The 11,899-nt window shown below is 40.2% G+C and overlaps 1 long non-coding RNA gene across 1 annotated transcript; it reads right to left on the reverse strand.

Annotated features, from left to right (window-relative positions):
* Positions 1-2,964: 2,964 nt before the first annotated feature.
* On the reverse strand, positions 2,965-10,693 carry LOC116422839. The gene is made up of 6 exons (XR_004233373.1): positions 10,641-10,693; positions 9,892-10,008; positions 7,673-7,835; positions 4,479-4,560; positions 3,655-3,710; positions 2,965-3,446 (listed from the first exon to the last, which is right to left on the reverse strand). It is a non-coding gene; the product is annotated as an uncharacterized LOC116422839 (long non-coding RNA).
* Positions 10,694-11,899: the final 1,206 nt, after the last annotated feature.

The raw sequence follows: 11,899 nt of genomic DNA on the forward strand, positions 1-11,899 counted from the left end.
TTGACGTTCTATGTTTTAGGGACCCTTTTACATCTGTTCCAAAGGCCCTCCCAGCTCTGATTGTTCTAAGATCCCTTCTAGCTTTGACATTCTATGTCCTAAGTTCTCTTCCAGCTCTGATAATATATGTTCTAAGAGCAACTATGGCATTCTATATGCTGAAGTCCGTTCTAGTTCTGACATTCTGTGTTCTAGTCTCTTCCAGTGTGGACATCCTATGTTCTAAGGAATTTCCCAGTTCTGCTATTATGTTTTCTAAGATCCCCTCCAACTTTAACATTCTATATTCTAAGGGTCTTTTCCACCCTGATATTCTAAGGACCTTTATAACATTCTATGAGCCAGTCATCAGAATTCCCAGATAAAAGTGATTGGGGATTGAATGCACTGATGGCTGAACCCTGAAATATCTCAGAAGAACCTGGGACTCCTAGCAAGAGTGATTTAGACAAAGAGACCAAGATGACAACAAAGGATTCTGGCTGACTGAAAGCTTCTGGAGTGAAATCCCTCTGGCAGGAGCAGCAGGATGTAGGACAGAGGTGAGAAGATGGAGAAAGGCAGCCAGGGGAGTGATGTCATCTGATCTGGCACATTTTCCCTCTTGTTATCTGGTGGGGCTGGCTGATGTCATTCTTCCCCCACTGCAGCATCAGCACAGACGCCGGGGTGGAGGGCAGCCCCAGGGGGATAAGGGACTCTAGGAGGGGAAGGACCTAGCTGAGATTTCCACAAAGACATAGGAGGTCTCTGAGGTCAGAGAATCAAGAGACCTGAGAACTCATATGGGAGGGATGAAGTCTCCATTGCCAAAAATCTTTGGGGGAAAAAAAAAAGAGGAACCTGGATAAGTCAGGACCTGGATGAGCTCAAACCTGGACTTAGAGAAATGACAAAGACAAAAAGGACTGTTATGGGGAAATGTAGTCTTCAAGGTCAGGGAAGTCCAGATTCTGGAGGAGAGCATTGTAGCTGCCCTCAAAGAGTAATTAGTACCAGGAGAAACACATAGACCCTGACCTCCAGACTCCATGTTACTTACTACACTATGAACATAATTCCAAGTCAATTGGACCCAACCTTCTGGGCCTCAGTTTTCACTCTTGTAAAATGAATCATTTCAAATATCATCTAAGGGCTCTCTCCCATCTTTAAATTGTCCAATTCTATACGTAATTTAGGCTGTGGGTTGTTGGCAGTGCTAGCTGAGTTTATCAGGCTGGGTGGGGTTTGGGGAAACAAAGGCATAAAGGTGTGGATTGGAAGGGGTGGAGGTGGGATGGAAGGACCATCTTAGGGAGGGAAGCAACACCAACAAAGGTAGATAATGCTCACCTAACTAGAGCAGAGGTTGGGCACTGCGGCCAAGGCTAGGGCTGAACCTTTGGGGCCCATAGACCAAATGGCCTAATTAGGGGGAAGTAGGACCCAGAGCTAAAACAGCTCCAGTGAAGTCGGGAGATAGGTGCATCCTTTCAGAAGTCCCATCAATGATCAGAGATGAATGATGACCGTAGCAGTGGCCATTGGAATGGCTCTGAGGCAGGTGCCTTCTCCCCATCCACTCCCGCTTTTTCAACTTCCTTTTGCATGTTGCCTTCTCCTGCTAGATTGTAAGCTCCTCGAGGTCAAGGTTTTCTTTTTCTTATTTATCTCCTTAATATCTAGCAAAGTGTTTAGCACACAGTAGATGCTTACTAAATATTTGTTGACTTATTGGAATGATTGTAGCTAATGGCATCTACCTTGGAACTGAAAAGACTCAAAGCACAGACATGAAGAGTCACAAAGAAAGGGAGCTTTGGAAAGTAGAACCCCTCTGAGTTCTACATCAACCCTCAGAGCCTAATAAAGCGTTCCAGGGAGGGAGAAAAAGGATCTCCAGAGCCAAGAACAGAGATGTACCCCTTTGAAATACATGTGCCTCACTGTTAGTGTACTCCAAACTCAAACCTATTCTTCCCATGCACATTGTATGTGTCTTTTTGAGACTGCCCTCCAGATTTAGGTACACTATTTTTATTATACAAGAACATGCTGGTTTAATGTCTAATTAAATATTTAATAATCAGCTCTATGATGAAAACATTTTTACAAACAACACACTTTTAAGTTTAATCTTAATTATTAACATTTTGCTTAAAGTCTAGACAATCAACAAAATAATCATTCAATTCCTGATTTGTAGCATTGACCAATTTATTTCCAAGATGGAAATTGTCACAGAAAATTTAGCACTCAGGTCTTGCCAGCAGTTTGAGCTGACTTCAACATACTCTTATTGTTATAACTTCTTCTTTTTTTTTTTTTTTTTTTTGCTGAGGCAATTGAGGTTAAGTGACTTGCCCAGGGTCACACAGGTAGGAAGTGTTAGGTGTCTGAGGCCAGATTTGAACTCAGGTCCTTCTGACTTCAGGGCTGGTGCTCTATCACTTCACCACCTAACTGCCCCAAAAGTACATTTTCTAAAAGCTAATTGAGGGTACTGGGGGATTGTTCATGAGGATCACATAGGTAGGGACTCAGAGCAGTAATGTTGGAAAGAATAGCTTCAGGGTTATCCTTAGATTCCTGAGAATAAACCATAAATACAAATGTAAGTTGAGATAGTAGCCCCAGATGGGAGTGTTACAACCAGAATTCCAACCTTTTCCACATTGGTGTAGTGAGAAGAATGCCAAATTAGAATTATAAAAATCAGTTCAAATATTGCCTCTAACACTTATCTGTTATTCGGTGATTTTAGTCATGTCTGATTCTTCATGACTCTATTTGGGATTTTCTTGACAAAGATATTAGAGTAGTTAGCCATTCCCTTCTCCAGCTCATTTGACAGATGAGGAAACTGAGGCAAACAGGGTTAAGTGATTTGCCCAAGATCACACAGTTAGTAAACACCTGAGACCAATTTTGAACTCAGGAATATGAATCTTCCTGATTCCAAACTCAACACTCTATTGAACCACCTACCTGCCCTTTATTAGTTGTCTAACCTTGGGCTTCTGGGCCTCACTTTCCCCATCTGTAAAATTAGGGGATTGGACTAGATCATTTTCAAGGTTCCTTTTAGCTCAAAATCTAAGTCTTACAAATCTATGCTTAGGTCAAAGATCAACTTAGCAAATACATATTTAATCATCCATCAGCTGGGGATGCCTTCATTGGGTAAGGAGGTTGGTCTCTTCCATGCAGAGCCACGAAAGGAAATTGTGCCCTGGACAGGAAGGGAAAATCTCACCCTGTTTGTTACTTGTCTACTCCAAGCTTTAAATTATACATCATAACCAGCAGGCTTGCTGCTGGCTTTGGGAAATGAATATCAGATGATTTCTTCACTCTGAACATAAGAAGATTTGAAAAAAATGCAAAAATAAAAACAAAACAGGTGAAGGTAGGGCTTCAAGGTGAAAGTCACACTCACTTCAGATCTCAAGAGTTTCAATATCCTGCAAGATAAGAAAAAAAAAACAGTCTCAGGGATATATTTTGAATTCCCTTTTCTCTCCTCCCCATCTCGGTATCATAGAGACATTCTGCCCCTCCAGATGGTCCTCCATCTGGGGACAGGTGTCCCAGCAATCAAATTCCCTACAAGAGGCAGTGATTGGGCATTGAAGAGTGTAACTGGGTTCTAGAACCAGCTCTGACACTTACCTTATAATCCCTGGGCAAGTCACTCACTTTGCTTTTCTGAACCTCAATCTGCTTACCTGTAAAATGGAGACAGTAAATAGTTTGGAGCCTAAGGATGTGAGCATCAGTCTCAGCCCTACCACTTATTCACTGTGTGACCATAAACAATTCATCTCAAACCTCTGGCTCAGCTTTCTCATTTATGAAAAAGAGTTGAACTAGATCTCAGCTTCTTAAACTGTGAGTTGTGGACCCGTATGGGGTCTCATAACTGAATGTGGGGATCATGAAATTATGATTTGTTAGCAGTAAATATTTGATTTGTAAACCTATTTTATAGACATTTACCCGGGGTAAACTAAAATTTTCTTGGGTGAGAAAGGGTCACATGTGGAAAAAGTTTTAAAAGCCCTGAATTAGATTTAACACATAGAGGACTACCTGCCATCTAGGGGAGGAGGTGGGGGGAAGGAAGGGAAAAGTTGGAACAGAAGTTTTTGCAAGGGTCAATGTTGAAAAATTACCCATGCATATGTCTTGTAAATAAAAAGCTATAATTTTTAAAAAAAGTTATGGTGCATAAAGATAATGACTATTCTTATACTGTAAGAAATTAGATTATATAAAGATTGGAGAAGAGTTATATGAACAGATGCAGAGTGAAGAAAGAAGAACCAGGAACACAATGAAAAATGAATACAACTGTGACCAGTGGACTAAGAATAAAACAAAACTGAATGCTGCCTAATAAGAACGACCAAACTTGGCCCCAGAATTGAGAAAATACTCCTCCCTCCCTCCTTTGTGGAGGCGGGAGAATATAGGTGTAGAACCATTGCACGTACCAACAAACTCAGTTCATGTGTTGATTGTTTCAGATGAAGTCTGTTGCCTCCAACTCTATCTCTTCTTACTGCAAAGGCACAGCTAGTTGAGTAGAGAAACAGGAAGGATATATTCAAAAATCAATATGGTATGGGGGAAAGACAGTATAGTATAGTGAATATAGTGCCTGGCTAAAAGTTAGGAATACCTGGCCATATAACCTGAGGCAAAACACTTAAATTGTGGATATCCTGGGCAACTCTTTAAGATTCGAAAATCTTAGGAAGTCCAATCTGTATAGGTCTAACAAATTTACTTATCAGGAACTCCTTATATCAATAAAATCTCAAATCCATTCCCATTACATCAATATTTTTTCTAAATAAAAATATTGTCAAAATGTGAGCTGTTAATTATTATAGTCTAAAGGGAAGGGAGTCTTGCAAATGGACATAGATCATGCATGACCCTTTTCCAAAAGGGTGGGAGAGAAGTAGCATGTACCCCTATATATTCTGTCCTTGGTCCTGGCCTCCTGAAAACAGGCAAGCCAGTTCTAAGATTGATGATTCTTCCCCCAATGTTGCCACACCAGACAAAAAAGTAATGGTTCCAGGTCTGCTCCCTCCACAGGCACTCAGCCCATCCCAGCCTCCTATTGGTCACTTACTGCCCCTGCTGTCTAGAACCAGACATGGGAGCCTGCTTCAATAGGCAGGAACACCTTAACTTTGCAAGATGGTCCCACATATTAAAGCCAATGTGAGAAGAGATTTTTAGTTGAAATGGGGCACCCTCATTTTCTCTCCTATGGAACCTGATCATATCAGAACTGGAAGGAACCTTAAAGATCACCAATTCCAACACATCCTCATTGTACACAGAAGGAAACCAATGTCCACTGAGGGAAAGTGACACCCAAGACCACACAATGAGTTTCTCAGGATTAGAAGAACACCATTTACCTCCCTCTTAGTTTCAGTATGCTTGCCATTTGGAATTTTCTTTGATAATTATAGAGAACTTCCAGGAAGCTAGAAACTTCAGTAACTAGAATGTTCCCTTCCTCCTAAGATTAATCAAGAGTGCATTTAAGCTTGAAATTATGGGAAAACATAAAGTCCTGGCACAATTACTAGGGCATTGTGAACTTTAATGAGATTGAGTCCCTAGAATCTAACCACATGCTTTCAGATCATAGAAAACAGAAACCAGGGTTGATTACGAAACAATGTTTTTAATAGTGATATATGTTTTAAGATATATAAGTAACATGATTTTTCTCAATAAACAACTCTGTTGAATTATCAGCAACCCCATCTTCATTTTCAACCCCATTTTCAACCACCACTCGCCCATTTATGTTAGGCTGGCCACAACAGATAATGCTGACTAAAAATAGATGTGGATTGTGGTAGGCAATAGGACTATGTGGAATCACAGAACCTAGAGACTTGAAAGGGAATTCAGAGGCCATGTAGTCTGACCTGGGCAAGAATACCCAAGAGAGCAAATTCAAGAAAAGATTACCTAGTTTTTGCTTGTCAACTTCCAGTGAAGGAAAAGGAGAAGCTCACTATTTCCCGAGGTAGACCTTGCCATTTTTCAAGAGAGAAGGGAAGGGAAATAGAAAAAAAGACAAGGGAGGGTGAAAGAGACAGAGACAGAAACACACAAAGAGAGAGCAGGGACAGAGAGAGAAAGAGAGTTAACATATAATAGAAAGAAACATAGATAAATGAAAGAGTATAGAAAGATAGAGAATAGATCAATAAAAAACATGACTGATAGCAAAAAGTGATGAGAGAGAGATGAAAAGAAATAGATGATAGAAAATTAAATGGATAAGCAACAGTAGAGAAATGATAGCTATTTAAAGAGACAAAAGAAAGAGATACATTGATAGAAAGTTGATAGAAAGAAAAATGGGTGATAGATAGGAAGATATGATTGATAGGTATAATAGATAGAAACATAGTTGATAGACTATAGAAAGATAGATGATAGATAAATAGAAAGATTAGATGATTGATATAGACAGATAAGAGTAGATAGATGATAGAAAGTTAAATGGATGAGTGACAGAGATAGAAAAATGATAACTAGATAAATGAAAGATGATAGGAGGATAGATGAATTAATGATAGAGAGCTAATAGGAAAATAGGAAAAGAGAGATGATTGATAGACAATAGAAATAAGTAAATGATGGATTATGGAGAGATGATAGATAAATAGAAAGACAGGTAATTGATAGCAATAGCTTAATGAAAGTAGATTGAATAGATGGATAGATAGGTGATAGGGAAACAACTGACAAAAAATTAGTTTCATAACTATCAGAGATAGAGATATGATAGCTACATAGAGAGATGAGAGACAAGTGATAGAGAGACAGAGAGAGGGAAAGAGAAAGGAGGGAAGAGACAGAGAGAGGGAGAGAGACAGAGACAAAGAGAGAAAGAGATAGAGACAGGGAGGCAGAGAGGAGAGAGACAGAGACAGAAAGACACACACACACACAGAGAGAGAGAGAGAGAGAGAAAGAGAGAGAGAGAGAGAGAGAGAGAGAGAGAGAGAGAGAGAGAGAGGAATGAGTGCGTGCTAAGGCTCAGACCTTGGTTCCACTTCCAACCCACTCTACAACATTCCATGTGTGTTCTGTCTCCCCTTATTAGAACACAAGCACCTTGAAGGAAGGGACTATCTGTCTTTTTACTTGCATTTGTATCTTCAAAGCTTAACACAGTGCCTGGCACATGGTAAATATTAACAATTGCTTTATCTATCTATGGAGGAAATCCTTAAATGCTTTTCAAGCCGCTTTTTAGTTTTACTTTATCATACTTGTGAAGTTGATTTTTCAAGTTTCAACCAGACTTTACATTTCCCCCCTTTGAAATCCCATTGGATACCCTCTATACCCTTATCAATAGATAGGTAAAATATTTATAGGGTAGCTAGATGACACAGTGGATACAATAGATGGCCTTAAAAACAGGAAGACTCATGTTCTTGAGTTCAAATCTATCCTCAGACACTTACTAGGTGTATGATCCTGGGCAAGTCACCTCACCTTATTTGTCTCAGTTTCCTTATCTGTAAAATGAATTGGAGAAGGAAATCTTTGCCAGAAAACTCCAAATGGGAGTCACAAAGATTCAGACATAACTGAAAATAACAACAAAAACTGTGTTCAGGAAGTTTTTTCTTACAAAAGTCTACATTTGTCCTTTATGAATTCCCCATTTTGTTCCTTCTTTTTTCCTCCAGGGCCGAGGAGAACAAGTCCATTCCTTCTTCCATGTGGTGGTCCTTCCCATAAGTCTTCTCCTGGTTAAACATAGTCAGCTCTTTCACAATCCATTCTCAGATGACCTATTCAAGAGGTAATCGCCACATATCATACATAGATGCCCTTCATTTTACCGAAGTCTTTCTCAAATGCTGAGCCCAAGATTAAACACAATACAGCAAGTCGATAAGCATTTATTATTGTTCTTGTTCGGTCATGTCTGACTCTGTGATGCCATATGGACTTGTCTGGGCAAAGACATTGGAGTGGTTTTGATAAGTTCCTGAATAGTGTGTTGGGCAGAGAGAAACTAAAAAATTGATCCCTAAGGCAAGTATGGAAAAGACACTGATAGAGATCAGTTTAACTCCATGGTAAATGGTAAATTAGCTCCTCTGGGGTGGGGGGGGGGGGTCGTCCAGTCTGAAATTCAAGTTATGTCAAATCTCTGAGACCCACCCTCTGTAGAAATCTTGAGCAGTCTCAGCTTGCTGTGCTCTGTCAGAAGTCCTAGTCATGACCCTGAGGTTAAACTTTCCCTACAAAATCTACTTATGGGCCATCCCATAGCTGTTGTCTTCCTTTGGCTCAGCCTCCCATGGCACTTTGCCATGTGGTGTCTTTCTCCTTACTCTTTCCCCCTGCCATGTGGTGTCTCTCCTAACTCCACTATTCTTCCCAACACCACTTCTCCTTCTTATAGATAACTCTTTTGGGGTGCTAAGTCCCTATCAGGATTTAGCCTACTAACAAGGGCATGCCCCAACCTCATGAGGTGCTCCCTTTTTACTGAAGGACTGTTCTTTCATAGGCTCTCGCATTCTATTTCATATTTACCATTCCAGATGTCTACTGTATCCCTTCATTTTGTCTGTAATCCCTTCCCTAAACAAATCTATCTTTGCCAAAAAGAATGACCACTGTGAATTCTTCATAGGACTGAACCCCAACTTTGGTTCCTGCCATCATCTGGTATTTACACTCACCTCATCATGTTGGTCCTCAAACCACATCAGTTTGCCATTTCCTTCTCTGGTAAATTAAGCCAAACAAAAATGAAGTGATATGTCTGGGGTCACACAGTTCTAAGTATCTGACATCACATTTGAACTCAGGTCTTCCTACTTTAAGCCCAATGCTCTATACATTGAGCCACCTAGCAGAAATTGTCCTAACGGCAGGGAAAATGATGACCCAAAAACAGTCCTCATTCCTGAGAAGCTCACAATACAGCACATATGGACTGACCAGGACAAAATAATAGGACTATCACCTTCTTCAATCAAGAAACATTTATTAACTGCTGCTATATTCCAGGTTCCATACTAAGCACAGGAGATACAAAGATAAAGATGAACGTCTCTTGACTTGAAGAAAAGTTCACATTCACTATGCACCCTGGCTTATTTAGAGGGTCACTATTGCCTTGTAGTCCACTAAGACTCCCAAATCCTTTTCAGACTAACTTTTATGAAGCCTTACTTTCCCCATATTATACTCATAAAATTGATTTTTAAAATTCCAAGCAAGGGCTTTTCCTTTGCCCTTGTTAGATTCCTTTAGACTAACGTCAACTCAACATTGCTTTTGGATTCCAACTCTCTTCCAAAGAGTTAAGCTCCCCTCCAAGGTGTTTGCCATTTGTACAAATCAACTCCATAATCTCTATGACTTTCTCAAAAATAAAAAGCTATTTGATGAGTCTTTATACCACCTAAGAGGCAGTTATGTGGCACAGAAATAAATGCCAGGCCTGGAGTCAAAAAGACCTGAGTTCCAGTCCGGCCTCAGACACTTACTGGTTGCGTGACCCTAAGCAAGTCACTTAACCCTGTTTTCCCCAGTTTTCTCATCTATAAAATGAAGTAATTGGACTAAAAGGTGGCTTAAATCCTTCCAACCCTAGGTTGTTATTGATCTGAGTCAGTGTGGATGATGGCACCCAAGCAGGAACTGGACAGGAATGGTCTCAGGGCAGGTGGAGTCATTTGGTTTCCCTAGAACTCCAAACCTACAAGGAAACTAGATGTTAGCTGACGCTAGACTAGGAGAGTGAACAGAGTATACAAGGAAATGAGCCTAGGGAGGGTTTTTTTTTAAATTATTATTAATAATGTTGAGTTTTTGTTTGTTTTTTACCTTTGAGAGATTTCCTAGGAACTTTATATTATGCACCTGTACTGTCAGGAACTGTTCCCAGAAGGCCAAGCAAAGCAATCAAGTGTCCAAAAGCTCAGGGTCATGCGTTCCTTTACCCTGGGGAGGAAAAAAAAAAAACATTATGCAAATGGGGATTAGAGCTAAGCTGACATAACTTACTGGAAGTTTCTGTTCTTCCCTCCAGACCCCACCCAGATTGTTCCAGGGGGCAGCTGCCATGATGCTTGGTTGGCCTCCACCAGCGCAAAATGAAGGTGGAATGGACCTCCACGATGTACTCCTTCCTTATGGGAAGGAGTGCACCCTCTTTGCCCTGGTCCCCACCCCTTTCTCAAGCAATGAGAGCTGCACGCATGTCAGGGGCTGAGAACCAGAAAGCACAGTGTTCTGGTGAAAGTCCTGATTCAGAAACAGGGGGTCTGGGGAAGGAAGGGAGGGAGGAAAAGAGGGAGGGGAAGGAAAGAGGGAAGGAAGGAAGGAGGAAAGAAGGGAAGAAAGTAGATAGATGGAAAGAGAGAGACAGATAGATGGATGAATTGAAAGATGGAAAGATAGATGGATGGGTTAATAGATAGATAAAAGATGAATGGACATGTAGATAGATGGATAGGTAGATAGATAGATAGATAGATTAGATAGATAGAGATTTGATTTAGAATTAGAAGATCTTCATACAAGTCTTAGCATTGCCATTTATAATATGTATGACCTTAGAAAAGTTCCTTCACCTTTTGGGTTTCAGTTTCTCCATTTGGACAATGAGGGAGATGTTCTAGATCTTCTCTAAAGTTCTTTCAATCTCCAACATTCTGTTCTAAAGTTCCTTCCAGTTCTACATCTCATGACCCTACATAAACATGAACCATAGTCATTAGTCACTTCAATCACTCAATCATGTGTTTACTAAGTACCTACTATGTGCCAGGCACTGCATTAGTCATTGAGAATATAAATACAATAAATAAAGCAATCTGTGTTCTAAGGGAACTGCTATTCTAATGGGGAAGGTAAGTGCATATATTAGCATATGAAGAATAAATATCAAGAGAATTGGGACAAATATACACAAAATAGATACAAAATAGTTTAAGAGGAATGGTACTAGCAGGAGGGGGAATAAGAAAAATCTTCCTGAAGAAAGTAGTGCTTGAGATGATTCTTAAAGGAAAAAAAGGATTCTATGAAGCAAGGAGGGATTACTTACCAGGTACAGCCACTGCAAAGACTTAGAGATGGGAGATGGAGCATTATGACTGAGGAACAGCGACAAGGCCATCTTGTCTTGACCATAGAGTGCAAGTGGGGAAATAATGCCCAGCATGACTGGGACAGTATTGGGGCAAGATCATAAAAACCTAAAAGCTCAACATTCTAGAGATAATAGGAAATTGGGACATTTATTGAGTGGAGAGTTCCATGATCAGAGCTGCATTTAAGGAAAATCACTTTGACAACAATGTGGAGGATGCCCTGAAGTGGGGAGAGACTTGTGGCCAGGAGACCAATTAAGAGGCTATTGCAATAATTTAGGTAAGAAGTGATTACTATCTGAACTAAGTTGATAGTGGTATGAGTAGAGAGAATGGGTTAGATATGAGAGATGTTTAAAGGTAGAAATAACGTTTGGCTGCCAATCACAGATGTGGGATGGGAAGGAGGAGCCCAGGGCAACTCCAAGGTAATTAACCTGGGCAACAGGAAAGAAGACAGAGAGGAATTTTGACAGAAATAGGGAAATTTGTAAGAAGGTTGGGTTTGGGGAGAAAGATAATGAGCTAAGTTTTGGATATGTTGAATTTGAGAGGTCTAGGAAACATACAGTTTGAAATGTCTAATAGACATTTGGTATTGCAAGCTCAGGAGAGGAACTAGGGCTGGATATATAGAGCTGGGAGTCAATTGTAAGAAAATAATAGTTAAAGCTACAAAAACTGATGGGCTCCTTCAGAGGAAGGATAATTTGATAGAGATGATAAACTGGCTTGTA

Source organism: Sarcophilus harrisii, chromosome 3 (genome assembly GCF_902635505.1).
Source record: "Sarcophilus harrisii chromosome 3, mSarHar1.11, whole genome shotgun sequence".
In the NCBI taxonomy this organism is placed as follows: Eukaryota; Metazoa; Chordata; class Mammalia; order Dasyuromorphia; family Dasyuridae; genus Sarcophilus; species Sarcophilus harrisii.